Below are 12,454 nucleotides of genomic sequence, written 5' to 3'. Positions count from 1 at the left end.
TAGAATTGGGTTGTGTGTATAAACCCTTTACCCTCGTTCCTAAGTCTGAACATAACACTCATACATAAACATTACAAGTTTCCTTATGGAAGGAAGTCCTCTTGAGCCTTGTTGTGTGTTCTACTCTTTGAGCAACGCTACCCCCCCCAAAACCCCACAGATCTTGTACACGGCCACCGCGAAGACGATAGAGTTGTGGAGACACGGCTGAGTTGGTAAAGGTGCCTATGCTAAAAATCCACGTTAAAAAAGTCGTCTTTTAATAAACTTCGACTTTACTTCATACCATCCCGCCTTGAAGTTCTTTTCTACGGCCGAGTGAAAAGGTCAAAGGTCCCGGGCTGACGATACCGTTCAGTGGTAAAGCCGGTCCAGCAAGTGGCCTGGAGCAAGAGGCAGACCAAGTTGTCCTGTGGCCAAACAGCCTGGCCTTAGAGCGCATTTGGACATGTGACTGACCCTGGTCTGGGGTCTGTGTCCTCCACTGTGAGAGCTCTGGGACTGAAGCTCGCAAGTTACTGGGTGACTGCATGTCCACTGGTGATGTGGACAGAGGGGAAAGCAACGGTGTGGGATAAGTGAACCTGAGACCTCTGGCTCTAGGGACAACGGAATAGACTTACATTTGCTTCCACGGGAGTGCCAGAGTCTGCTCTTCCATTTGTAAAACAGTGGTGATGACCTCCACTACGGGAGTGCAACTGAGTGAGAAAATAAACCTGGTACACTGTGTCCAGAGAAGATCTCTCTCTCTCTCTCTCTCTCTCTCTCTCTCTCTCTCTCTCTCTCTCTCTCTCTCTCCCCTCTCTCTCTCTCCCTCCCCTCCCCCTCTCTCTCTGTCTCTCTCTCCTCTCTCTCCTCCCCCCTCCTCTCTCTCTCTCCCCCTCTCTCTCCCCTCTCCCCTCCCTCCTCTCCTCCCCCCCCTCCCTCCTCTCCCCCCCCTCCTCTCTCCTCCCCCCCCTCTCCCCCCCCCTCCCTCTTCTCCCCCCCCCCCCCCCCCCTCTCTCTCTCTCTCTCCACAGCCACAGCCACAATAAACAGGGGAAAGATGATACAGAGAAGAGGAAGGTTGTCACAGTCAAGTCTTTGCCCTGGTAAAGGGACAGGATATCAAAGTGTGTGTCTGTGTGTTCATTCATGAGTGTGTTCATGCATGAGTGTGTGTGTGCATGTGTGTGTGTTTGCATGTGTGTGTGTGTGTGTGTGTGTGTGTGTGTGTGTGTGTGTGTGTGTGTGCAGCTGCAAGAAGCCGAGGGTGGAACCCTCCCCCTGGATGAGGAAGAGACTGGCCGTACCTGCCAAGCGACATGTAGAGATCCCTCTCTGAAACCGCTGGGTTGAGTTCTTAGGTTTTCCTCCAGTCTACCTCAGCGGTGAGTGATGACATAGAGCAGGCGCGGGGGCCATACTTAACCAAGATTGGAACTCAACCTTCTTTGCGAGATGGGGCCTCACCATGTATCCCTGGCTGTCCTGGAACCCCGTATGTAGATCAGGCTGGCCTTGAACTCACAGAGATCCACTTGCCTCTGCCTCCTGAGCTTTGGAAATAAAGGAGTGTACCCCCATTCTCGGCCATCTGTTTGTTCTGAGACAAGGTCTCACAGTGTAGCTCTGGCTTAACATTGTCCATATGTTGACTAGACTGGCCTCTGCTGGGATTTTAGAGGATTTATTATTATTATTATTATTATTATTATTATTATTATTATTATACGTGAGTGGAGGTATGGGTCTTTGCACAGGAGTGCAGGTGCCTGCAGAGGCCAGAGGAGGCTATCAGACCCCTGGTGCTTGAGTTACAGGTGGTTATGAGCCGTGTGACAGAGGCCCTGGAGACCCAACTCAGGTTCCTGCCACAGCCGTGTGCACTCCTAACTGCTGTGCCTCCTTCCCAGCTGTGGGCTTTGCCTTTTGAGCTCCACTCATGTAGACTGATATTAAAAATAACAATCTACTTAAAGTCATGGCCTACTCGGATCCAAGCACATAAAACCAATACTTTCACTAGATAGTAGAAGATAATGTAAGGTGAGTGCTTCCTTCCCTCCCTTTTCGGTGGCGTTGGATATTGGACTTAGAGTCTCACGGATGCTTGGCAAAAGTTCTGGACCCTGCCCAGTAGTGTTCAATATCAACAGCACTTTATTAGATCCAGCCACGGAGTAATTAAAGCTTATCTGCTTCACCCACCTTCTCTGTTTGAAGGGACAGTTGGTTTTTTTTTCCCTTCTCTTCTAGGAATCGAGTGCTCTTAGTGGGCCAGGAAGCAGCCCCTTCAATATTTACGTATAGATACATTTATTTCAGCCAGCCAACCGGTGTCTGCGTTCAGACTTACGCTGGGCTGGCTACCTTTAAGGGATGGCCGAATTTAGCAAATCAGAAAACAGGCTTTTTTCTTCTTCTTCTTCTTCTTCTTCTTTGCTTGTATGGATATAATGCCCTGCATGGTTTTGGTTATTTCTCTTCTAAGAACTGGTGATCTGTGCCTTCAAGTACATATGAGTAAGTCGGCTGTACCTCAGTTAACTCAGCACTGGGGAGCATAGGCACGAGGGTTGCTGAAAGCTTGAGGCCAGCCTGGTCTACATAATGAGTGTCAGGCGAGCCAAACCTGCTCACACACACACACACACACACACACACACACACACACACACACACACACACACACAGAGAGAGAGAGAGAGAGAGAGAGAGAGAGAGAGAGAGAGAGAGAGAGAGAATAATCTATCTCCTCTAATACTGTATTAAGAATTGTGAGGAGGAAGGGCTGGGGCTGTAGCTCACTGTAGAATGTGTGTGAAGCCCCGGGTTCAATCCCCGGTAACATATAACAAACACCACCTTCCTTTACATTTAAACCTAACATGGTAGTACACTAGGTCGGCAATTCCAGAACCCGGACGGCTGAAGGAGGAGGGTCTCCATGAGTTTGAAGTTAGCCTGGACTACTTAGTGAGACCCTGTCTCAGAAAAACAAAACAGTAACAAAAGGATTTTGAGGAGACTGTGTTGGGGATGGGTTCTAATGTTTTGTCTTAATTCAACTCCTAAAATCACACAGGAATCTGCATGTCTAGCCAGTGATGAGGGACCCTGTCCCCAACTGGTTTTTGATGAATTGATAAAGAGCCAGCGGCCAATGGCTGGGCAGGGTAAAAGAGGCGGGACTTTTAGGATTCCTGGGCAAGAAATACAGGAGAAAGGAGGAAGGGATTCCACCATGAAAGGGGGGTAGGGACAGACCATGCCATGATGGGGAAACAGAGAGATCAGAATTAAGAGCCCTCCGACATGTAAGAACCCAAGAAAGTGGCCCTAGGGGGTCACTTCCCCAATTGGGTCTGGGGTAACAGAGAATGAAATATAGCTTTTAAAAGGTGTTAACTAAGAAATACCGGAGGGGAGTTTGTGCTAGCCCTGGGGAGGTTCAGAAAGTACCCAACCACTGAGCTAGTAAGGCATATTAAAAGTAATGCTCTCTCTCTCTCTCTCTCTCTCTCTCTCTCTCTCTCTCTCTGTGTGTGTGTGTGTGTTCATTTGTGAATCCAGAGAGCTCTCCTGGTGGCTAGAAGCACGACCCGCCAGGCCGCAGAGCGCATTAACGGTTCACCTATACAGGACTGGAGAAATGATGCCGCAGTGGTTAAGATTGTGCACTACTCTCAGAGAGAATCAGTTCCCAGTCCTCTCACCAGGTAGCTCATAACTCCAGCTTCGAGGAAATCCAATGACTCTGGATACCTTGGGCACCTATATGCACACACACACACACACACACACACACACACACACACACACACACACAAATGCAGGCACACAAATATGCATGGACACACAGGGGCACACATGTACACACAGACATGTCAAATAAATCTTTCTTAGAAAACAGAAGACTTTGGAAGCCAGGTGTGGTGGCAGACATCTATCTGCAACCCTAGTTCTTGGAGACTCAGACCAAAAGGTCACGAGTTCTAACCCAGTCTGGACCATATGGTAAGATCTTGCCTGTACATAAACGAATCGAACTTTGAGATCTGGATTAAAACATCTCATGAATTCTGCTTTAGCAAGAGATTTAAATCGTGTACTAAACCAGTATCTGTCAACTTCTCTTTGGCTGCTGCTCGGCAGGGACTTAGGAGATGTGAGGATGGATGAAACAAGAGACCCTAGATCCTAGTTTGCTGATCTGCCTCGACTGCCCACAGGCTGTCTTGGAATCCCTTTGTGCAAAGTCTGCATGGGTTTTGCAGGCCAAGAGAGTCCTAATCTCATGAGCCACGTGACTCAGGGTGCTTGACTCTTCTAGACCCATTTCCAGGGTCAAACATTGACTGTGTGGACTGAGCGGCCCAGTTTCCGATTCGCTCCAGGCAGTGGTGTGTGCCGGGGTGCAGCTCCACACAGCTACAGGCAGCTTGGCTCCGTTTGCCTCCTGGGCAGTCAAGGCAGATATCCCAAGGCTTAGAGCAAACAAAGTTGTTAGGACAGTCAGCCGAGCGTGGTGTGCCAACCACTGATGCCCAGATTGTTCTTAACTGATGTTTTGAGACAGGACAGTGCATTCCTGTTGGCCACGGCCCACCTCTGCGTAGCTCAGCATGGAGAGCACAGTGTGAGGATCCTCTTGCCTTGTGGCTACTCAAGACATTGGTGCCCTTCAGTCTCCAGTGAAATGTGATTTGTGCAACCTGGATCGTCGGCCCCTTCTCCTTGGTGTCTTAGGTCCCTTCTGCCTGTGGCCTCTGGCTTTAAACTACTGGGAGTGAGGCCTTCCTCATATATAAAATAATACTTGGAACGGTTGGCCACAGGTAAAATACAAAGGCTTGTAAGCACCCTGTGTTATGGGCTGTGATGGTTTGAATATGCCTGGCCAAGGAGTGGCACTATTAGGAGGTGTGGCCCTGTTGGAGTAGGTGTGTCACTGTGGGTGAGGGCTTCAGACCCTCACCCTAGCTGCCTGCAAGTCAGTATTCTCCTAGCAGCCTTCAGATGAAGATGTAGAACTCTCAGCTCCCCCTGCACCATGCCTGCCTGGATGCTGCCATGTTCCCACCTTGATGATAATGGACTGAACCTCTGAACGTCTAAGCCAGCCCCAATGAAATGCTGTCCCTATAAGAGTTGCCTTGGTCACGGTGTCTGTTCACAGCAGTAAAACCCTAACTATGACATGGGAAGAGCTCTGGGCTGTCCTGAGAACATCCTGTAGGAACAGACTGCAGGTGGGCAAGTCCGCCGGGGAGAGTGAACAGCCTTCCCCACCCCAGTTAGGCTCAGCAGTGAGCTTAGACCATGCAGCAGGCTTCCTGTGGCTGGCTGTAATCTGTTTTTTAAAAGCTTGTTAACCTTTTCACAAAGGATACTTAAACAGTGCCTAAGAGGCCTCACGCTATATTAGAAAGGCACCCCTCATCTGTAGATAATGTTGGGCGACTCCAAGCCACTAGGTCAGTGTGTTCTGAGTCCCGTTTTCTGCTGAGAGGTTCATTTGTATTTGACGTCGGACGGTTCTTTCTCATTCTGCCAATCAGAACCTACACATCTCATCCCCTCTCCCCGAGGCCCTTCCCGAGGGTCCTCGAATTGCTCTCAGCCCTCCCGATGCTAGACTATAGCGCTCACCGGCCTTGTTCTCAGTAGCTTCCTGCTGTTCCCAAGTAACTCGGCTACTCCTGGGTTACCATTGCCTCTCCTCCTCAGTCCACCAAGGCTGGCACAAACTTGGAAGCTTTATCCTAGCCAGGGGTCATCGAGGCACGCTCTTTTGACCCCAGCACCCAGGAGTCAGAGGCCAGGCAGGAGCTCAAGGCCAGCCTGGTCTACGTAATGAGTTCCAGGTAATCTAGAGGTACATTTGAGACCCTGTGTCAAAACCTCAAAAACAAAACCATCTCATCCTTAGACCTGAAAGAACACCCAGGAGGACACAGGCAGCGGGAGCTAATGGAGGACATTCCAGTACTTTTCATGTTTGTAATTTGCACTTTAAACTTTTCTCTTACAAATGATGTTTTATTAGCCAAGCAGAGACAGCACATGCCTTTATTCCCTAGACTCAGGAGGCAGAGGCAGGAAGAACTCTGAGTTCGAGCCCAGCCTCGTCTACTAAGTGAGTTCCAGGGCAGCCAGGGCTACACAGAGAAACCCTGTCTAGAAAACAAAACAAAACAACAAAACAAAACAAAACAAGACTTTTAACTTTTGTTTCTGTCTGGTTCTATCCAGGCCCTCTACTGACAGTTTTAAACGGTTGGAATATTAAAAAAGCCCAGTGCTTTTAAGTGGCATTATTAATTAATCCTACCAGTGGCAACCTTGTTTTTCCCAAAACCAAAATGCTAAGCCCTAACTTACTGATCCCACACAGCAACCTCACAGATGCAGTAATTTTCAAAATTGTCAGAGTCTGGTAACACCGTCTTTCTATAGAAAAGGCTCCAGCGTTTTCAAATGCTATTCACAGCTAAACTCCGGGATTGTAAACTGGTTCTGTTCAAGAAGGAGGCAGCTCTGTGTTCTGTGGTGAATTCTATTCTTCCTTTCTCCTAGCAGATAAACATCCCCCACCCCCACCCCCCAGGGCCTCTCACCTGCTCACAGTGCTTGGCAGCAGTGTTTAAAAATACATGATAAAAAAAAAAAAAAAAGCAGCAAAGAACAAAGAAATGTTTCTTACAAACACCGAATCTTCAAGGACCTGACTTACAGCACATTCTAAATGAAAGATCTCACTTTCCAGGTCCTCCGTCCACCACCACCAGATTGTCTCCAGCCAGAAGCTTCCAGTTCCTCTTAGCTCTTTTCCTCCCAACTACCTCGCACTGGAGAGTGTGTCGCAAGCCGTTCTAACCAGTCCACTTCTCTGGCCACTGCCTCTACCTCAGTTCACAGCAGGAAGCGCCGGGCACCTGACTCCCCGCCTTCCAGTCTGTGTTCTAAGACGCACATCTTGCCACTTCCCTGCCCTTCACAGAGTGACTGTGTGTGAGCCTCAGTAGTGTCTGAAGACACCGGCCTTTGGGCAACCTGGGAGCCACCCCTCTGAAGAGGCCTGCCGGTCTCAGCCCACAGAACCTCCCTATTCTTTCAGGCTGCAACAGTCATTCTGAATGACTCTACCTCCAGGGTCTCTGACTTACAGAATCAATTACTGTAGCTGCCGTTTCCTGTGAACGATGCCCAGACGTCTTACACCCACTGTTACCTTGAGTGCCACCTACAAACTAGGAAGACGTGTCCGTGGAGGAAAATATTTCTCAGCAGGCCCTGTTTGTCTCGAGTTGCAAGGCCTGGCCTGCTGTGGTACCTAGGAGGAAAACTGAACCCTATTCCATGCCCACAGGGTGATGTCTACAAAAAAAGCGGAAACACCACAGCAAAGACAAGAGGCTGTTTTGACTTTTGATTTGGAGGGGAACTGAGGCTGCCGCCAGCGATTGCCAGTGACTGCCGTGGTTTCCAGAATGTCGTGGGCCAGCACGTGTCTAGGGGCAGTGGGTTTACAAATCCGTGAAGGAATGGTAGGCTCACAGAATCAGAATCTTGGGAAACCTCATTTATTTAAGGCTGTCTTATGATCGCATTCCCGGAGGGGGGGGGATGAACCCCACTAAACCTTGGGGGTTTGGAGAGCAGTGTTAGCTGGCAACGTCTGGGGGAGAAACGGCCTCTTGCAGAATTTGATTGACCACAGGAGGAAGTAGGCTAAGAAACCTGCAGCCCTGGACCACAATGTCTGCTGGCGCTTAAAATCGCTCTGAATGGAAAGAGGCCCCGCTAATCTTGTGTGAGCTTCATGGTGGATATCGCAGGTCTGAGGCTCTTGGAAGGTGGGGGCTGTGCTTGGTGTGCGCATGTCTGTCGTGGGGAGGGGCGCATACTTACGTGTCTGCGCAAGGAAGATCCTATTGTCCAGTCCCTCCATCGCTGGGCGCCGTAAAGGAAAGAGGAAGGAAGGCAAGAGGAGAAAAAGGTGGTGATCTCCGCAGAGCCTCATTCTCATTGCTGAGTCATTCTGGCCCTGTTGGGAGAAAAAGAGTCAGCACTTCCTTCGGTAGCAGTGGGTGGTGCGGCTCTGGGGCCGCTGGGGCAGCGGTGGGGCTTCCTCTTTGGTGGAGTTCATAAGGTGCAAACTTGGCTCTTCTCCGGACCACAGGATGAACCCCGGTGCCAGCTCCTCGGTTCGCCTCAGCCAAGCCAAGAGGCTGAGCACGCCAATACAGATCAGAACCGCGGTCTGTTCTACACATGTGGGACAGAGGCCGAACCTAACTCAGCCCTCCAATCACCTTCAGTCCCAAGGCATTTTTCCTCTCCCGGAGGCCTCGACCATAGGCTTCATTAAGGTCCTGCTGACCATTAGGGCTTTCCCACACTCCTTCCCTACTGAGACGACAGAGAGGTCAGACTGCCAACAGCACTTCCAAAGCCTGGCAGAGACCTCTGACACCGAAGCCAGGGACACTGGCTCCAGCTTCTCAGGATGAGTCTGTGGAGTCCAGGATCATTAAAAGCAAGGTACTTCCGGGGTCAGCACACTCCGGGTAAACTCTCCAGGCTCCCTTTCTGTAGTATGGGGACGCTAGAGTTTGGAAGCACGGAAGGAAGGGTGAATTGGAGCAGCATCCTGTCCACATCCCACTGTTTCCTCTGTTTCTTTGGCAATGCTCACGGTCAGTGCTTTTAACAGCTACATATTTTTTTTTCCTTTCTCTTGTTTTGCTTTATTTTTGAGACAGGATCTTACTATGTAGCCCTGGTTGGCCTGGAACAGTCCATTTAGACCAGACTGTCCTCAAACACAGAGATCCACATGCCTCTGCCTCCTGAATGCTGGGATTGAAGGCTGTGCCACTCTGCCTAGTCTCTTTCCTTTTCTGGTCGTGAGAACATTTTTCTTCCTGCCGAGGACCAAGGTTCGATTCCCAGCACCCACACTTCAGCTCTCAATCATCCATAACTCCAGTTCGTAGGACCTAACACCTCCTTCTCACTTTCACGGATTCCAGGCACACATGGGGCAGGCTCATGTGAACGTCACACTCCTACATATAAAAGAAATCTTTAAAAATTTAAAAGAGCTACTTGCTTACTGTGTATGAACGTGAGTTTTGTCTTTCCACCATGTAAGTTCTCAGGATCAAACTCAGGCCGTTGGGCTTGGCAGCTGTGCTCTTACCCACTGAGCCATTGATGACCCCCGAAGCTTACTGTTTTTATTCTACGGGCCCATGCTTGGTTTCTAAGCCTTTTCCCAACACCTGTTTCTAAGCAGTGTGGAGACAAAGGCAAGAGGGCTATGAGTTCAAGGCTACCCTGGCACAAATTTTTTATTTTTAAGTGATTTTTTTTTCTGATAAAGGGGGCTGAACAAAGGGGAAGAGGCCTTTTGCCTCATCCCATATGGTAAAAAAAAAATACAGCAGAGAAGTAAGTAAGGCACACCTGTCCCAACACTAACTAGGCACTGGCTGATGGCCAAGGCCTTCCCCCTCCCCTCTCTCTCCCTTTCTTTCTCATTTGTTTCTTTGTTTCCCCTCCCATTCCATTCCATTCCCACCCCCTCCCTCTCCCTTTCTTCCCTATTTGTTTCTTTTTCTTTTTTTTTAATTGGTTAAGATAGTTCCTGGTTACACAAGCCGTAAGGAACATGAAATGGTTAGGGAGCAACCGAGCCAGGGTGTTCCGAAGCTTTTACATGAAGAATCACAGAGTGTACAGACCGCACTCATTACTGAATTAGAGACAAACAAGACGGCCCACGTGTAGACATCAGAAGTCAGGACTGGTTAGAGAGTGAGGCAGGCATCTCTGGAGAAGCCATTAAGAGCCACCTGGAACCCTAACTCCCAGGTGCAAGACAGATGGGTTGGGGGGGTGGAGCGGCAAAGCTGTAGGGAGAGGGAAGAGGGGACCAGCCAGGGTCACTTGTCAGTAGCTGGCCTCCCGCTGCACACTCACTCTAAGAATGATCTCTTGTCCCTTTAAACAGTTTCACCGGTAGCCCTGGTTGGCCCGGTGTTCACCGTGTTGGCTTGGAACGCACTGCAGCCTTCTTTCCTTGGCCCTTGAAGTTCCCATGCCTGGCTTAACATGGCGCTTATTGGTTTTATGGATTGAACCCAAGGTTTGCGCATGCCAGGCCAGGCAAGCACTCTCCTACCGAGCTGTAGCCATAGCTCATTTTCTACTTTGTATTTTAAGACAGACTCTCACTAAGTTCCCCAAGCTGGTCTTGAACACATCACCCTCTGGGTGTATGAGGTTATGACCGGCTGCTACCACACCCGAACTCTTAACCTCATGGGTGGCCTGTCCTCCTTCCCCACTTCTCACATGGGACAAAAGAGCACTTCCTTTGTCACGGGAAGGCACAGACATGGGAGGGCAGTGCTGGTGAGTGGAAACTAATGCTCCCTGTCAGGGACAGCGGGGAGCGGTTCCTGGCCTTGCTGGTACAGTAGGTAGTGAGGCAGTCTCACTATACAGAATGTGTGCCGTCTAAGTGGTACAGTAGCAGCAGCAGCTCTGTTTGGACGGATTACCTCATGACGAGATACAGCTTTGGTACCACCAGGTATTTCGGGGAAAGGCTGAGGATAAAGGTTTCATGAGCAATAACCTGATTTTTAAACACCGGCTTCAGAACAGGCATGCGCAAAACACAAAGCAGGAAGAGCAGGTGAGAACTAAACACTTCAGAGCTTTGCTGATATTGCTTTGTGTGTGTGTGTGTGTGTGCATGTATGTGTATATGTACATGTGTGTATGTGCATGTGTGTCTGTGTATGTACATGTGTATGCATGTGTGTGTATGTGCATGTGTCTGTGTGTGTGTCTGTACATGTGTATGCATGTGTGTATATGTAGCTGTGTGTCTGTATATGTGTGTATGTGTATGTGTGTATGTATATGTGTGTATGTGTGTATGTATATGTGTGTATGTATATGTCTGCTTATATCTGTGTGTCTGTATATGTGTGTATGTACATGAGTATGTATGTGTCTGCTTATATCTGTGTCTGTCTGTGTGTATGTATCTCTGTGTATGCCTGTGTGTATGTATATGTGTGTATATGTGCATGTGTGTGCATGTCTCTGTGTATTTATGTGTGTATGCATCTATGTATGTATATGTGTATGCATGTATGTGCATATGTGTGCATGTGTCTGTGTGTAAGTATGTGTGCATGCAGGTATGTGTGTATGTAAATGTATATGCATGTATGTGTGTGTTTGCATGTGTATGTGTGTATTTATATGTCTATCTGTGTGTGTCTGTGTATATGTATATGTCTGTGTATGTTTGTGTGTATATGTATGTTCATGTCTCTGTGTTTATGCATGTATGCATATGTATTATGTGTATGTGTATGTATGTGTGTATGTGCATGTGTATGTGTCTGTATGTCTGTGTGTATGTATGTTTGTGTGTCTGTGTATGTTTGTGTGTGTATGTGTGTATATGCATGTGTGTATTGTGTATGTATATGTGTGTATGTGTGTATATGTGTGTATGTGTATATGTATGTGTGTATTATGTATGTATGAGTGTTTATGTGTGTGTATGTGTATATGTATATTTGTGTGTGTATGTGTACAAGCAGTAGTCGGACTATGAAGGCCCAGATAAAACTGGAGCAGTGGATAGAAGAGAAGCAAGCCAGAGGCCTGTAAAGCTAGAAAAGCCATTAAGAGAGGATTCTGAGATGGCTCTCCACTTACCATTGCTCTTCTTGCTAGAGCAAAACCCAATAATGGTTTCCTAGGTAACAGACAGAGTGGCACAGACTGACTGGAATCCCACGTGCTTCTACAGTACAGCATTGATTTGATAGGTGAGTTTGCACAGGATTTCTTAGGGTCTCACCAGTGCAGGGATGGATGCTGACCTGGGGTTACCTCCTAAAAAGTGGCCAAATTTACACCTCTATTCAATATGCAGAGCCCTTAATAAACCCTCATTTGTCTCTGTAACACACTGAAAGCGTTTCTCCAAGCCCAGGTACCTCCCAAGTATAGTTTACTATCTATGTGTTAATCAATTTTATGTGTGGCAACTTTGGCGACTATAAATAATTGAGTACTTGTAACACTAATATAGTGATCTGGTTATTGATCTGTCTGTGGCTTTTAATTTTTGCAGCTGGGCAGAACTTAGAGATTTAGTTTCAAGTTGATTCTTGAAACTAAGTATGTGGGTTTACTCATGTTACCCTCTGCAGATGAACTTAAAAACCTTTGCTTCCTGACGCTGGGGCAGAGGATCATTCCAATTAAAGAAGTCTTGGCTATCGGGGTTAGAGAAAGAGCTCAGTGGTTAAAAAGCACTGTCTGCTCTCGCAGGAGACCGGAGTTTGATTTCAAGTACCCACAGGTCAACCCACAACTAGCTCCAACTCCAATTCCAAAGGTTCTGACTCCCTTTTCTAGCCTCTGA

General features: G+C 48.2%; 1 protein-coding gene across 2 annotated transcripts in view; it reads right to left on the bottom strand.

Annotated features, from left to right (window-relative positions):
• Nucleotides 1–12,454, bottom strand: part of Pced1b (PC-esterase domain containing 1B) — a 100,906-nt gene that overhangs the window by 14,907 nt on the left and 73,545 nt on the right. For both annotated transcript variants that reach the window (XM_032885650.1, XM_032885658.1), the window contains exon 2: nt 7,900–8,035. The gene's annotated coding sequence lies outside the window, so the exon portion shown is untranslated. The remainder of the gene's footprint in view (nt 1–7,899; nt 8,036–12,454) is intronic.

Source organism: Rattus rattus, chromosome 1 (assembly GCF_011064425.1).
Source record: "Rattus rattus isolate New Zealand chromosome 1, Rrattus_CSIRO_v1, whole genome shotgun sequence".
Taxonomy (NCBI): Eukaryota; Metazoa; Chordata; class Mammalia; order Rodentia; family Muridae; genus Rattus; species Rattus rattus.
Note: the sequence above shows the minus strand (reverse complement) of the source record. Positions and strands in the feature narration are given on the sequence as shown.